General features: G+C 52.2%; 1 long non-coding RNA gene across 1 annotated transcript; it reads right to left on the bottom strand.

Moving 5' to 3' along the window:
- Window positions 1–1,028: 1,028 nt before the first annotated feature.
- On the bottom strand, window positions 1,029–7,339 carry LOC127039215 (uncharacterized). Its single transcript, XR_007770921.1, has 2 exons — window positions 7,199–7,339; window positions 1,029–3,907 (listed from the first exon to the last, which is right to left on the bottom strand). It is a non-coding gene; the product is annotated as an uncharacterized LOC127039215 (long non-coding RNA).
- Between the last annotated feature and the right edge of the window lie 6,986 nt (window positions 7,340–14,325).

Genomic DNA, 14,325 nt, shown 5'->3' with positions numbered 1-14,325 from the left:
TTAGAGTTCTGAAACCGTGTATGAGACTACATAATGACTGACTTTCATTTGTGAGGTTAATATTGTTTATAAAGTGTCTTGAAATCTCCCAAAGAAAAGGAAATGTAGAACTACACGACACTGTGATATGCTTGCTAATGTGTATGTGCAGCACAATTCTCAACAAGATGGAATCAGAAATGCTCCGAGGTTTCTAAGTGTTGGCTTTTTCAGAAGAGCTCAGGGCTAGATTGTTAAATTCTCAGCACTCATAATTGGGCCCAGATTTTCAAACACCTCAGCTCCCAATAGCTACCCGCATGCTGATCTCTCTGGAAAAATCCGTCCACTTATTTTTGTGCCTAAATGGCAGCTGATCTCCTCTAAACTATGACCCTAAACTGTTAACAGATAACAGATTTTTTTGCTAGCTCAAGTGGAATGCTGGGCCTGTGCTTTTGGAGTGGAAATATCTGAGTCCTGCTCTGAGGTTGGACTGCCCTTTCTTCTGCTGACTGTGCCTCTTGTGCTTCAGAATCTAAACCAGGGTTTCTCAAACAGGGGTCGCCACTTCTGTAGGGAAAGCCCCTGGCAGGCTGGGCCAGTGTGTTTACCTGCCTTGTCTGCAGGTCCGGCCGATCGCGGCTCCTCCTGACCACGGACCTCTGCTCCGGGCTAAGCAGCGGCCAGTAAGTCCCTCGGCCCGCACCACTTCCAGCAGCTCCCATTGGCCCGGAGCAGCGATCCACGGCCAGTGGGAGCCGCGATCGGCCGGTAGGTAAACACACCGGCCCAGCCCGCCAGGGGCTTTCCCTACAGAAGCAGCGACCCCTGTTTGAGAAACCCTGAGCTAAACTTTCATTTACATCTATACAGCCCGATTCACCACTCTGTTATGACAGCCTTACAGCAGTGTATGCTGTGTGAAACAAGTGTAAACTGAACAGTGAGATCTGCGTGAGTCTGAAGACAGTTTAACACAGAGATTCTCAAACTTGTGTACTGGTGACTCCTTTCACGTAGCAAGCCTCTGAGTGCGACCCCCCCTATAAATTAAAAACACTTTTTTATATATTTAACACCATTACAAATGCTGGATGCAAAGCAAGGTTTGGGGTGGAGGTTGACAGCCCGCGACCCCCCATGTAATAACCTTGTGACCTCCTGAGGGGTCCCAACCCCCAGTTTGAGAACCTTACAGCCGTAAGAGAAGAGTGACCTGCTTCTATTCATTTCAAGAGGGAGCTGTCTCTGAAGTCCAGTGATGACCATTTAAATGCCAGCATTGTTAACAATTTTACTGTTGGCCAATGCATTCAAGAAAGAAGAGAGACCATCATATTATGAAGCTCTTCACAACCAACTGTGTGTAGCACCGTAAGCATTTCACAGGAGTATTGTGAAAAGCTTCACTGGAGGTCTTGAAAAGGAGGCTGATTTTGATGTCACGAGTGGCTGGGGCCTGAATTGTGGGTGGAGTCCAGGACAAAATCCCATGCTTATTTTTTTTCCTCCTAGTCTGCCCCCTGGTTCTATCCCTGCTGTTGTTGCATTAAATTTCACATGCAGCGTAGGAACAACTATCCTAAGTGCCCATGGATTGGTTACAATGTTAATAACTTCACCATGCACGTGAGACATCCCATTGTGATGAAAAATGTTGAAACAAAACCCTTCCACATTTCTGAATGGAAATGGCTTGGAACGTTTCGTCGCGCGAAAGCCTTCAGGGTTTCAGCTTCTCCTCCTGACCTGGGAAGAAAACCAGTGTTGGCGTTTCTCACAGGATGGAAATGCCAAACTTCAACTCCAGTTCAAGCATGACTTGCCCCTGTGCACACCAACCAGCCACAAAAGAAAACAGCACAGCAGGTGCCACTTTTTAACTGTTTCTTAAGGCTTGAAATCATTTTCCTGTGTGGACAAGCCCTTATGTGCTCCCCTTTGTGTGTGGACAGGACCTTAGATGTGTCTTTCTTCAGAAGGGAGTTTAAATCAAGCCCCATGTTGCTCATCTCCAACAGCCCAGGTGAAACTTAAAGGCCCACAGCCCCCTTCTTGAATTCAACCAAGGGTAAGTCTAATGGCCTCACCAAATGAGGTCTGGCCTCGCAAGAGCCAGATACTGCCTGCTGCAGTCACTTATTAAGTTATCTTGCATGATGGTTGCAGCTATGTGGACACAGCGTCCTTGCCATAAGGAAGAATCAGTCAACATCTATCCAGATACCATGGACAGAGCAGGCCAAAGGAAGAAATGATGCGAAGGAGTGCAACTCCCATGGTAGTAACTAACAGGAGAGCAGTTAAAGGGCAAATAAATTAGCTCCCCCACTACACATACACACACCTCCTTTACCTCGCACCCTCAGGTCAATGTTTCTTGCTGCATCTGCTATCACACCCCCTCACTGGGCAGATCACACTCATTAGACTGTAACACAGTCCTGCTAGTTATTTTTCCTAGCATGCGAGCAGTGTGCAGTCTTCTAAGAAATGCTGTATTTCTGTCAGTGATGCTGGAACCCTTTTAATAGTGGGGGTGCTGAAAGCCAGCCCCCTTATCCCTGTTTGCACCCCCCAGCTGTGGCTGGGAGCAGTGCTGTGTCTCCAGGAGGGGGGACCCGGACAGGGGCAAGGGGGCAAAGGCTGGGGGCGTGCCCACAGCCAGGACCCTGCATGTGGGGCCAGTAGTAGAGCTCTGGCCACAGGGCCAGTGGCCAGGACCCCGGGAGCAGAGCGTCGGGAGTGCAGGGCCCAAGTCACAGGCCCAGGGAGTTGGGCCATTGCCCCAAGAGCAGAGCCCCAGGTGCAGGACCAAGAGTAGGGCCCCAGGCACAGGGTCAATGGCCAGGGAGTGGGGCACGGGGCCAGTGGCTGGGACCTGAGCCCTGTGCTGGGGAATGGAGGCCTGATGCTGGCGCTGCGTAAAACCTGGGGGTGCTACAGCACCCCCACTCCCCCCTGCGCTCCTAGTTCCTGCGCCTTTGATTTCTGTTGGTTTTGTGGAGCTCATCTTTGCAGGGAGCTGCTGCAAACAGCAAGAGTTATCTCTCAGTTTTAATCATTGTAACCGCAGCCAATTCTTGGGGCACAGTGGCTTCCTGGGAATCCGGCATTGGCATACAGGCTGAGATTTCTGAAAGGGGGGTGATGGCATGCATGCTGTTTGGAGCCCCCTTTGTTCCAAGACTGATGTAGATAGTGTCAATAAACAATACTTTACACACCAAGGAAATAAACTGACTCTGCATCACTGATTTCTCCTTCTAAGGAAAACTGAGCTGGTGTAAAGCAGGAAGGATGCCACTGAAGTCAGTAGAGTTACACCAGTGTAAATCTGTGGTCAGTTATAGCTGGGAAGAGGGGGTGCACACCTGCTTTGCTCTCATTTTGGCCTGAAACAGGGCACCATAGAATCTCTGGGGTAAGCGAGAGCAGGAGCAGAGCAGTTATGGTTGCTCCTACTCATTTACTATTGCAATCCTCTCTCAGTCAGACACGTTCTAAGGGATAAGGGCGGTTGTGTGTAAGTTGCTGCCGGGTGCAGAACAGCTGCTTTATTTGCTTACTCAGGGCCTTACTGTCCTTTCATCACTGCTGGTTTTGTAACTCCACCGGCTTTGTCGGACACTGCGGGCACTCAGCACATTTGAAAAGCAGCTTGCTTCTCTGTATGTATTTAAGAGCCTAACTGCGGGCTCAAAATCTTGACCACTGGAATCAAATCCTATTTTTCCCCCTGGAAACTGATTAATTTTCATTCTACAGAATTTCAGTTTCCCAAGTTGTTGTGCAGCGACCTAGATTTTCTTCAGAGAAACTTTCCCCAGGGAGTGAGGCCTCCCGAGTGCTTTTCCTAACTCAGCCACTCACTGGCTGCGTCACCACCGGCAAGTCACTTCAGTTCTCAGGCCCGTTTCCCTGCCTGCAAGAGGGAGATAAATATCGTTATCTATGTCACAGAGAGGAGGCTGTGAGGTGTAATTCAGTCCTCTTTGTAAAGCCCTTTGAGACCTTCCATAGAAGGTGCTGTAGAAAGGCAAATGACCATTAGAAATGCTGGGAGAGCCTCAGATGAAAGAGAAGGTGGAATAACCTCCCAGGGGAAGTGGTGAAATCCCATTGTTCGGCCCATTTAAAACTAGTGACCAATAACTGCACTAGAGACAACTCTCCTGGCCTGCCCAGCAGATGCCCTAATAGGATTCATCCCTCTTTGGCACTTAGGGTGATCATGGCAAATGATGTGTCCTAGTGGCCCTTCCTGCAGTGTGGAGAGTCCTGCCTGTGCCCACGGGCCCAGCATTGTTCAAGTGAAGCTGGCCCAGTGCTTGCTGCAGCAGCCTCTGGACTTATCAGCTTTGTGCATGAACTTTCCAACCAGCTGAGGCCCGGCCGCTCAGTGAATGGCTCTGCTGACGAAGCAGGGAAAGGGCTGCTGAAAACAAAACAAACCCAAACAGGGGGGCGAGCTAGCGAGTGGCAGCCCAACAGCGTTTGGCCCAATTGAGCTGACCCCGCATAAAACCTTTTGTTCTCCTTCCTCAGCCACTCGGTAGTTTTGAGTGGAAGCCTCTGAGCAAAGGCGCTTTCATTGGACCATAAGCAATGAGTAAAGCCAGGCCCCTGGGCTCTGTTCCAGGCTCTGCTACTGATTCTCTGGGAATTAGGAGATCCCTTTCCCTCTCCGTGCCTTGGCTTCCCTGTGTGTAAAATGGGGGTGATACGCTGACAAATCCACAGTCACCGAGGATGTCACAGCTGGCATTCTGCTAGGCCATGTCCATGAGGAACTGCACAGCCACAGGAGGGTCAGAACTCAGACTTTCTTGCTTCAACAGCTCAGGCCTATTAGATGAGAATCTCCACTAGCTGTTACCCAAATAGGGTCCATGACACATGGCTGAGCAGTTCCACTTTGGTCAATTAGAGGGCAGTGGTGCACACACTAGCCAGTGCCTTACAGTATTTCCTTCCTTATGGTGGCTGTGAGGTTAACTAATGTTTGTTAAGCAGGGGCTGAACGGGGGGAGGGGCAGAAGGTGGTACTTGTCCAGACTCCTCCCACAAAATAAGCTCAGCTCATGTGAGTCGCTGGAATGAGAGGCTGCTCAAAGTAGATTGTGTGGCTGTTTACAATGTGCTTATGCAGCTCTCTGAACTCCACAGGGTGCCTTGAGCCTGGCTTCCCCTTAGTGGGGCCTCACTATTCCCCAGGGCTCTGACTGGCTTCTCAGGACAGGGTCCTTCTTGATGGGAGATAAAAAAATAAGTGGTGGCATCTCCCAAACGCCACCCAGCTTGTGGCATCAGAATGAGAAATTGCTCCCAGAAAGCAATGCAGATCTGGGACTCACCCTCTCCTTTGTTATGTGAGGAACCTAGTTAACAAACAGGCATTTCCATGATCATCACTGCACATCAGAGTTAGCACCTCACTGAGATGAATGCGACAATTCACATGTCCTCTGCAAACTCAAGCAAATCTCTCTGCCTCACTCACATCTGGGTCATATTTTTGACATTTTCTTTGCAAACATATAAGCTAGAGACTTTTAAAAAAATTAAGAAAGAAAGCAAGCTGAGATGCGGGACAAGAAGGAAGCACTCGGAGAGAGGTGCCAGTATGCCATTACCATGTAAAGCACTCAGAGGTGCCTAGCTGAAAGGTGCTAGAGCAGGAGAAAGTATTTTTTTGTGGGTGGTATCTTTCACTGCAAAAGTGTCATGAAAATTTGTATAGATGGGTAAAATACGGAGTCCTGTGCACTAGTGTAAAATAAAGCCAAAGCTCCATAGCACTGGAAAACAGCACATCCTGTTTGATTGGACAAATGAATGACTGTCACTAGTGGTAATGCTAAGGAATCCAGGTCATCTCGTGAGCCATGTGGGCCAGAGACCCACGTAGCAAAGAGGAGCTCTCATGCTAATCAGTAGCTTTGTGCTCAGGCTTTCTTGCTGTCATTTTAAGAGTCAATATTCTCACCGCTATTTTTCATGCTAATTGGCCGGGGGAGCATGATCCCCTCAGCAGCCAGTCAGGACTCCCCTTCATTGTACGAAATTCACCAGGTGATGCTGAGCAAAATGCTTAAGCACGATGGCCAATCCTGAACTCCGACTGGCTGGCGAGGAGGTCATGTGATGTATAAAACCACCAGGAGGGCGGCGATCTGTTTGCTACCCAGTGGGTGGGGCCTGTCAGCTCCGTCCCAGAGTCTGGATCTTGACACTGGCACTGGTGCGAGCAGAACGGCAGCTGAGCTGTGGGTGGGGGCAATGCTCGAGTTCTGGAGAGCTGCTGAGCCCCCTTTGGCTTCCAGCAGAGGGGGAAGGGGCGAAGATCATGGGGGAGGAGGGCAGTTGGCAGAGAGATCTGCAATCAATACAGCAGATGTTGTCAGTGTGACAGGAGGACCCTGGTGAGATTTTTGGCACCAGCCCCTGTACCAGTTTTAGGAGCCCTTGTTAATTATAGAACATTTTCAGAAGCACTCAGCACTGTGGGGCAGATGGCGTAATCCCACTGATGCCTGGGCACATGTCATGGCCCACTTGTGTCATGTGGGCACGTGTCATGGCCTTCCCAAGGTGTGGGAAGCTTGCTAGAGGCATGCGGGCTGCCCACACAGAAGAGGGGCTCCCTGGACATGGCAGGCAGCAGGGAGTCCTCTCATCACCAGAGGAAGATTAATTGGCCAAGAGTATGTGTCTGCTCTGCAGAAGCAGCTGTTTGCCTGGAGTCCTAGCTGGAGCAGCACGTGGGTGAAAGAGGACAGACAGAGAGAGAAAACACAGGAGCAAATCTCGGGCTAATTTTGTCCAGCATCCACAAGGAAATCTACTGAAATACTGGGGCCCAAATTTCACCCGGGTGTAATCAGGTGCAACTCCTGTTCAACTCAATGGAGCTGCATCTGCTTGGCACCAGGACCGAACCCGGGCCTAAGTGTGGACACCAGTGCTAATGCAGAGTAACTCCACCCAAGTCAATGGAGTTACTTTGGATTTGCGCCAGTGTAATGGAGACAAGAATCAGTCCCTGCGAGTCTGGATCCTGCCGTGAAGAGGATCCGCTGCTCACAACACATACTCTGACGCCCCTTTTGCTCCTGTTCCTGGGAGCAGGCGACAGGTGGAAAACCCCCCTGTGAGGATGTTTCTGCCCCCGGAGGCACGCTCAGCTGCAGAAACCACCTCCCTGCTCTCTTACCTGCTTTGCCATGAGTGACGCGGTGCCTTGATGCTGCCTCTGTTTCATACCTGCTTACCCAGTCTAGCAAGAACAGAGGGATTTAGAGGGAAAGGGGCAGGTGCCTGCATCAGAGCTACTCCCTTTGCATCCGACAAGCCAGGCTAGTCTGGTTGGCTGAGAGAAAAGCTGCATCATGACTTGGCATGCGGCCTGGAGAATAGGATGGGGCAAGAGAGACTTGGCCTGAGTCCTAGAGATGAGTACGCATTGTATTTGCCAGTGAGAACCATTATGGGGCTAGCAGTCTATCCAGGAGAGTTTCCGACAGTGGAATAGCCTGGGGGCTTGCCAGCTAGGAGTGAGATGCAGCGGCTGTGCTGCGCAGGGGGAACCCGGGACTGGCTCAGGATTGAGGGGCCCTGGCAGAGCTGTGTAGGGAGTTTGGGATTTGGGGGGCTGCAGAGATCAGGACTGAGAATGCTTTCCCAGCACCTGCCTGTACTATCGGTGTCTCACTTTGATACACACTTCATTCCCCTGCAACGTTTGAAGGAAATCGATTCCCAGCTCATCCCCATTTGCTGCCATGAGTGCTCACTCCCAGAGGTGTCCTCCCAAGCAGGCCATGCGGCAAATAAGGGGGACGCCTTGGCAGGTGTCATACAGGGAACGGCACATGGAGTGGAAATGCTCAGCGGGGAGAGCTCTTTGCTGGAAGAGTCCCAGAGCTCTCATGCCCAGATGCTACTGTCAGCTCTCACAGCAAATGACCCCTCATCACCCTGGGTGTCTCAGCAAATGGAGCATCTGGAAGGGAACAGGAGAGATAGGCTTGTCCCTTTGGCCTCTGCGATGCTGCCTGAATGTTGATGGGGGACTGTCTGGCTGGAGGAGCCCAGCGGGCTCCTGCTGCTGCTGCTCAGCCCCAAAGCAGCCACTTGGGGAATCAAACTCATTAGAGCAGGGGCACCTGGCCAGCCTGGCAGAGCAATTAACCCTCTGTGGGCTGCAGCGTTTGAAAAATGGGCAGCTGCCTCCAGCCACAGGCAATAAACCACAAAAAGGCTGGCTCATCCCTCCTGCAAGCTGCAAGGCAGTGCTGACAGAGCGCAGCTATCCTGCTGGATGCAAGGCTGACACCCGGGGAGGAGTATTAAACCCTGCAGATGCCAGCTAGAAAGAGGAGTAGATAAGAACACAGCTAGAGCATGTTGCTATTGCTCTAAAAGGCAGGAAACACTAATAATGTCTTGTCTACAGCCCTTTTCATTCAAGGGTCTTAAAGCATTTTACAAACCACACTTAATTTAGCCTCACATCTTTCTTTCTCTCTCTCCGTAAATACCACCTGGAAGCGAAAGGCTTTACCTGTCCCCACACCACAATAACATTTGTTTATTGGGCCACAATCTGGCTCTAAAGATCCCCGGTGGAAGTTGGGCACAGGGGTCTCCTGAATCACTGAGAAGCTCAGAGTCCCACTTGCCTCGGAACCGAATAACTAAACTGGGTAATTGTTCACCAGCGATTCTGGAATAAAGAGACGGACAGTGACGCAATCCAGTTTGCAGTGCAGCAACAGGGAAGCAGGGAGGAGATTACAACCAAGTAGAGGCAGGGCAGGTCACTACCTGGCTGGGTGGTCTTGTGATAACTGAGCCTACAAAGTTACCCTAATTGTGAGTTTCGCGGTAGGAAGTGAGTGAAAGTTCACAAGGCATCACAATAACCTGTAACAACCCGTGTTGATGGGAAAGGGTACGAAAGGGAGACAGAATGACTGAATCAGTCCAAACAAAAAGGCCGACTGATATAACTCAAGGACTGTGTTCAGGTTGTGTCTGGTGAACAAAACAGTGTGGGACCAGACATCAGTGAACTCAAATTAGTGTGTCAGAAACTAGGCTTAATTGGTAGACAAAATAATCAGGGGATGGGCTAGTCTACCCATCGCTCCCTTTTGGGGTCCTTAAAGAAAGAGACTTTTGGGGGGAAATTGGTTATTGGAGCAAGCTGCATCATCATGGCTGGTACACCACAATCCTCTGGGACCCAAGCAGAGGCAGATTAGGATTTTGTGGGGCCCTGGGCCTGAGCAAGTGGGGTCCCCTCCCCACCCCTTCTGCCTGCTGGGACTGAGATTGGGGCGCGGGGCTTCCCCTCCCCACCCAGCAGTCCTGCCGGGGAGTGAGGCCGGGGTGCGGGGGCTTCCCTTGCTCCCCAGCAGGAGCACCGGGGTGCCCATTTTTCCAAGGCCTCCCAGTTGTTCAGGGCCTCTGCGCATGGGCCCCACTGGCCCAGTGGCTAATCTGCCACTGGACCCCAGGCCTTTTTCAATCTAATCCTGAGAGAAGCCCTGACCAGAGAGGGCCAGAGAGAGGCACCCAGATGACATTGCCACGTGGGATGAAACAGGATCAGATGAATAACAGCAGCAGAAACAACTGATCCAGCCACCTCAACTACCTTCTTCTCTTCTCCCCAAAAGGCCAGTTGTTACCATCTTTGATACCATCTCAGACCCTCGAACAAGGGGCTTTTCCTTCTAAAACTCTCTCCAGCTAAAGGGAAAGGAAACGTTCCACTTTACATTTCAAACCCGTGAGTGTTTGTCCTTCTAATAAAAGGCTAGAAGGGTTTTTAGTGGTGTGTTTGCCGTGGTGCTAAGCAGGTTGAACACTGGTGGATAATGGTGGGTTATGCTAACACCTTTGGCCCATACAGTCCACCTAAATAAAGAAAACCAAGGAGTCGTCAGGAAGTGGCTTTGGTGATTCCATAGGTAGTGCTTCACTCTGAGTCAGGGCAGAACTGAGACCACCAGAAGGGGGCGCTGTGCTGTGCTGCTGGACAACCAGAGGTCCTGACCACCTGTGGTCGCTAAGGAGCCCATGGTATTTTTCACAACTGTTGGGACACTAGCCATGGTGTCCTGGCCAAATTCTAACCGGGCAATTGCATTGTCTCTCTGAAATCCCCCTGACAGTTTTAACTGAATTCAGTATTCGTTTCCTGGCCTAAATGTCTGCGCTCTACTCCAGAGGTGGCTGCATTTCAGGGGCTAGGTGCAGTGATTCTGACCTCCCCAGCTTGTAAAGCCATATGGGCGGAAAAGCACTGTAGAAATGTCAGATTATCTTCCGTTACAATGACTAAAATAAGAGCCAGTTTAGTCTCTGCCGCTGGGACCCTAAAATGTCTTCCCAGTGTCACTGATGACACCACATTCCAGCCAGATGAGCATCTCCAGCTGCAGGCTCAGACACCGCCAGGGAAATGACTGTCTCCGGCTCTGTCCTCATTTCACCATGTATTTCTGTTGAGGGAGGCCTTGTTCTCTTTTCAAATGACTAATCATCGCCAGCAAGGGCGCCACAGCTGTCAATGTGCTGCACACCACAGCTCCTTGGGACTTCACAACGGCAACACAGCTACACCTGGAGCTAACAGAGATTCTCCACGAGCTACCTGCAGTGTAGGGTCTATGGCACACCATTGAGCAGTTCAGATTCCATCCAGCAGAGCTCAGAGGGTGCATAGAGAGAATAGCCAGCATTGTACAGCAGTGCTTACGATAGCATCATTGTGGGTGCCTTGTCTGTGACCTGCGTATATTTCCCTACATCCCAAGGGCCAGGAGAGTTGCTAGTTAGTACTTTGAGCATGCAGAGCTCTATGTATGTGATATGCAGCATTTGTTGCTATTATTAAAGGGTTAGGAGCCAGCGGAGTCTGGCTCTCTCTCCCCCTCCTCTGTGGGGGATGCAAACACTCAGCCCCACCCACCTTTGGCCAGGCTGACAGAGCCAAGGGCAGGTTTCCTTGAGGGCAGCTGCAGGAGCCTTTGCTAATGGTTGCACAGCACCATCCCCCAAGCACCCCGGTGGAGGACAAAGGAAAGAGCCCAGAGCCTGTTTTCAGCTGCAACTGAAAGTGATACTGTCCTAGGGGACCGGTGTGGCAGGCTGATAAGGGACCTGCTCTGCGGGGAGAAGAGCGCAGTGGAGAATACCTACCCACTCCATCAGCTCTCTTATCCCCAGCCAGGGCCTGGCGACACACCCAGGATATCACCCCACACACGCAGTCAGGACGTGGTTTGGGCTAAAGCGATAAAGTCCCCGAGGTAAGTGAGGGCGGCAGCTCTCAGTTCACTGTTGACCCCAAGAACACGTCCCATATGCACGTTCCACTCAAGCCCAAGCCAGACAGCTGAGCAGCTCAATACGCCATGGTAAAACTGGGGGCTTTTCTACATGGAGACATTGACCAGAACAGTCCCCCAAGGTGGACACTCGTATTCCGGAATAGCACTAGCCTTTGAAGTTCACAGCCTGCCTTGCTCCAGAGTAACACCCCTGTGTAGACAAGCCCACGTGCTGGGCTGCCCAGCAGACGGCAGCGTCACCCTGCGAGCGCGCATCAATCGAACAATCCCACTTGGCTCCAGAGTAAAGTCATCTCCATTACTGCTGTTAGAGAAGCTGACACCGGAGCTACCCCGGACTATTTAACCCCTCGCCAGCTCACCAGAACCTCCCCGGGGCTCAGAGCATGGCCGGGAACACTCGGGTTTGATCCCGCTGGGAAGCTTGACTGCCAGCAGAGATGCACACGGTCTCGCTGCGGATGGAACGGGACTGGCTGGAGAAGGACAATTCCATTTCGCGAAGGCTTTTGAGGGTTTGAGATTAGAACAAGCCCAAAACTTTCTGTGCAATGGAATTGTGTTGAATCGGCCGGTTTGGTCTCCAAAAGGAGGTGTTTGAATTCTCTCCCTCTGGTCAGAAGTGACCAGACAGGCTGCCTTGGCCACAGAAACCGTCCCACCACAAACGCAGTCAAAACCGGACGTCTCCGCAAAACATTCCACCTTCAGTGAAACAGCTGCGGCTCCTGGGCAGTACAGCCATGCCAATACATACCAGTAATATTCCAGCAGGGTCGCCGAAAGCGGGTTTGGGCCCCGGTGAAAAACATTTTTCGGGCCCCCCAGCAAGGGCGGAGCAGCTAAACAGGGCCGGGAAAGCCGAGGAAGCCAGATCCTGAGCCCTCTTCCGGACTGCCGGGACCCGGTAATTTGTACCAGCTTCCCCCCTCTCGTCGGCCCTGTATTCTGGCACAAATACAGTTCGTCAGAAACATTCTGACCAGCTCTAGTCCAGAGATTTAGCTGTGCCCGTGGCCCAGGGCTGGGACACATCAGCAGGGCCGTGTGGTGAACTCTTGCTTTGGTGCTGCCCTGAGGGCAAATAGGGGCTGGCCGGGTGCCAGTCTGGCACACTCCAACAGCCCGGGGCTCACTAAAAAGGACACAGCACGTGTTTGGTGACCATGCACAAAGCTGCTGATGGCAGCGTGGGAAACACACGTGCCTGGCCCCTCATTGCGTCTCAGCGAAATGGGGCCGTTCAGCATGGAAAGGCTCTCGTGAGCCAGAGCCTTTGCAGAGCTGGCACCTCACCCAGGGGCTCTCAGCACCCACAGTGAGTGGGGAGATGACCAGTCCAGGCCCTCGCACGGGTCCTGCCGCAGGCCCCAGGCTGCAGCGCATTCAAAGGGGGCATCTCATTTGCAATCGGAGGCGCCTTTAGAAGTGGGAAGGCTTCCCAGGTGACAGCGACCCAAGGGAACAGTGTGTCCCCATCCCAGCCCCCTCTGCAGCTAGCCCAGGAAAGCCCCCCAGGCACCAGGAGAAGCGGAGTCCCAGTTAGTGAGGTGTCTGCTGCCACCTAGTGGCCACTGACTGCACACCACAGAGAATGAAAACTAATGGACATTATGGGGAGTGACTCCAGGGGGGGTTCTTAGAGGCTCTAAACTCAAAGCAGGCCACACTCATCCCTTTCCCAGTGTGCCATCCCCCTTTCCATTCCTGTCTTCCTCCCCCATCCTCCTCACCTGTCTTCCCCTTGCTGGGGTGAGGGGCTTGTTTCCTGGAGCTCCCAATCACAAGAAGCAGACGGTGGCAATTTCCCTGTCGTTTCATGTCTTGGTCCCCCCCGGCTGGTGTCTGCATGCGGTGCCCCATTGCCACTGAGGACAGAGACAAGCTCCTCAACTGCCCCCATGTCGCCGGCAGCCAGGAGCCTGAGGCATCCTAGCTTATTGCTCCTCGACTCTAGCTCGGGGATGCCACAGGCTGCAACTACTCATGGTCATTAAAGATCCCTGGGCACTTCCCACAAATGTTAGCCCAGCGTCCTGGCCAGATTTCAGTGGGGGTGATCTGATCTGCTTCCCTCTATCCTCGCCCCCCACACACACACCTTGCACCTCTCCTTCCTGCCCTGTGCTAGTGTGCGAGCTGCGCTGCATGACTGAACACCTGCTACAGTCCAGCCCCAAAGAGGTGGCATGCCAGGGTGGGTGAAGAAATTCCTGCTTCCAAAGTGCTTTGGGAATCACTACAAGAAAATGCCAGATTGTTGTGTGACTTCTCTGGTACCCAGGGGTGGGGAGCAGGGGAATGGGTGGGATTGTGCCAGAAGCAGCAGCTCCTGATCGCCCCTCCCCACTTTTCTCCCTCTCTCTGACGACGCTGCCCTAGGAACGGACAGCCTGGGGATGGGATAGAGGTGGCAGTGCAGTGTGGGATTGTGAGGCTGGCATTAGATAGGGTCTGGTGGGACATGGATTGCGAAGGGGTCCCCCTCCCACCACTCAGCAATGAGTGATTCACAGGGCCAGCCACTGTGTCAGAGCCAGTTCTAAACACCCCTGAAGTTTGAGAGTGTCTGGAGTCAGTGTGCCCCACCTTGACAGAGAACGATACAATTCTGCTCTCCCTTAGGCTGGCGTGAATGAGGAGCGGACCCCTGGGGATTGATGGAAGGGGATGGTGTAAAACCAGCCGGAGCGAGAAGGAAATCAGGCCTGGTTATACACAATAAATCGGGGGGTGGGATTTGTCCCAGCAGCCAGCTTATTTGCCCTGTCTCCAAGGAGGCTGTAGCCTCAGAGTCTCCTCCAAGAAGAGATGGGGGAAGATCAAAGCTTATAGGACAGGAAAGGACCTTTCCTCTGTCCCAGCTGGCATCATGCGAGATTCACCCTCATGACCTCTGGGAAATGGTTCCTGTAAATATTAAAAGAGAGCAGGGTGGGGGGGAGAACTGCCTTGGATAATACGGTGAGATAGTGAA

This window comes from Gopherus flavomarginatus, chromosome 22, assembly GCF_025201925.1.
Source record: "Gopherus flavomarginatus isolate rGopFla2 chromosome 22, rGopFla2.mat.asm, whole genome shotgun sequence".
In the NCBI taxonomy this organism is placed as follows: Eukaryota; Metazoa; Chordata; order Testudines; family Testudinidae; genus Gopherus; species Gopherus flavomarginatus.
This window is presented reverse-complemented; position numbering and strand designations above follow the sequence as displayed.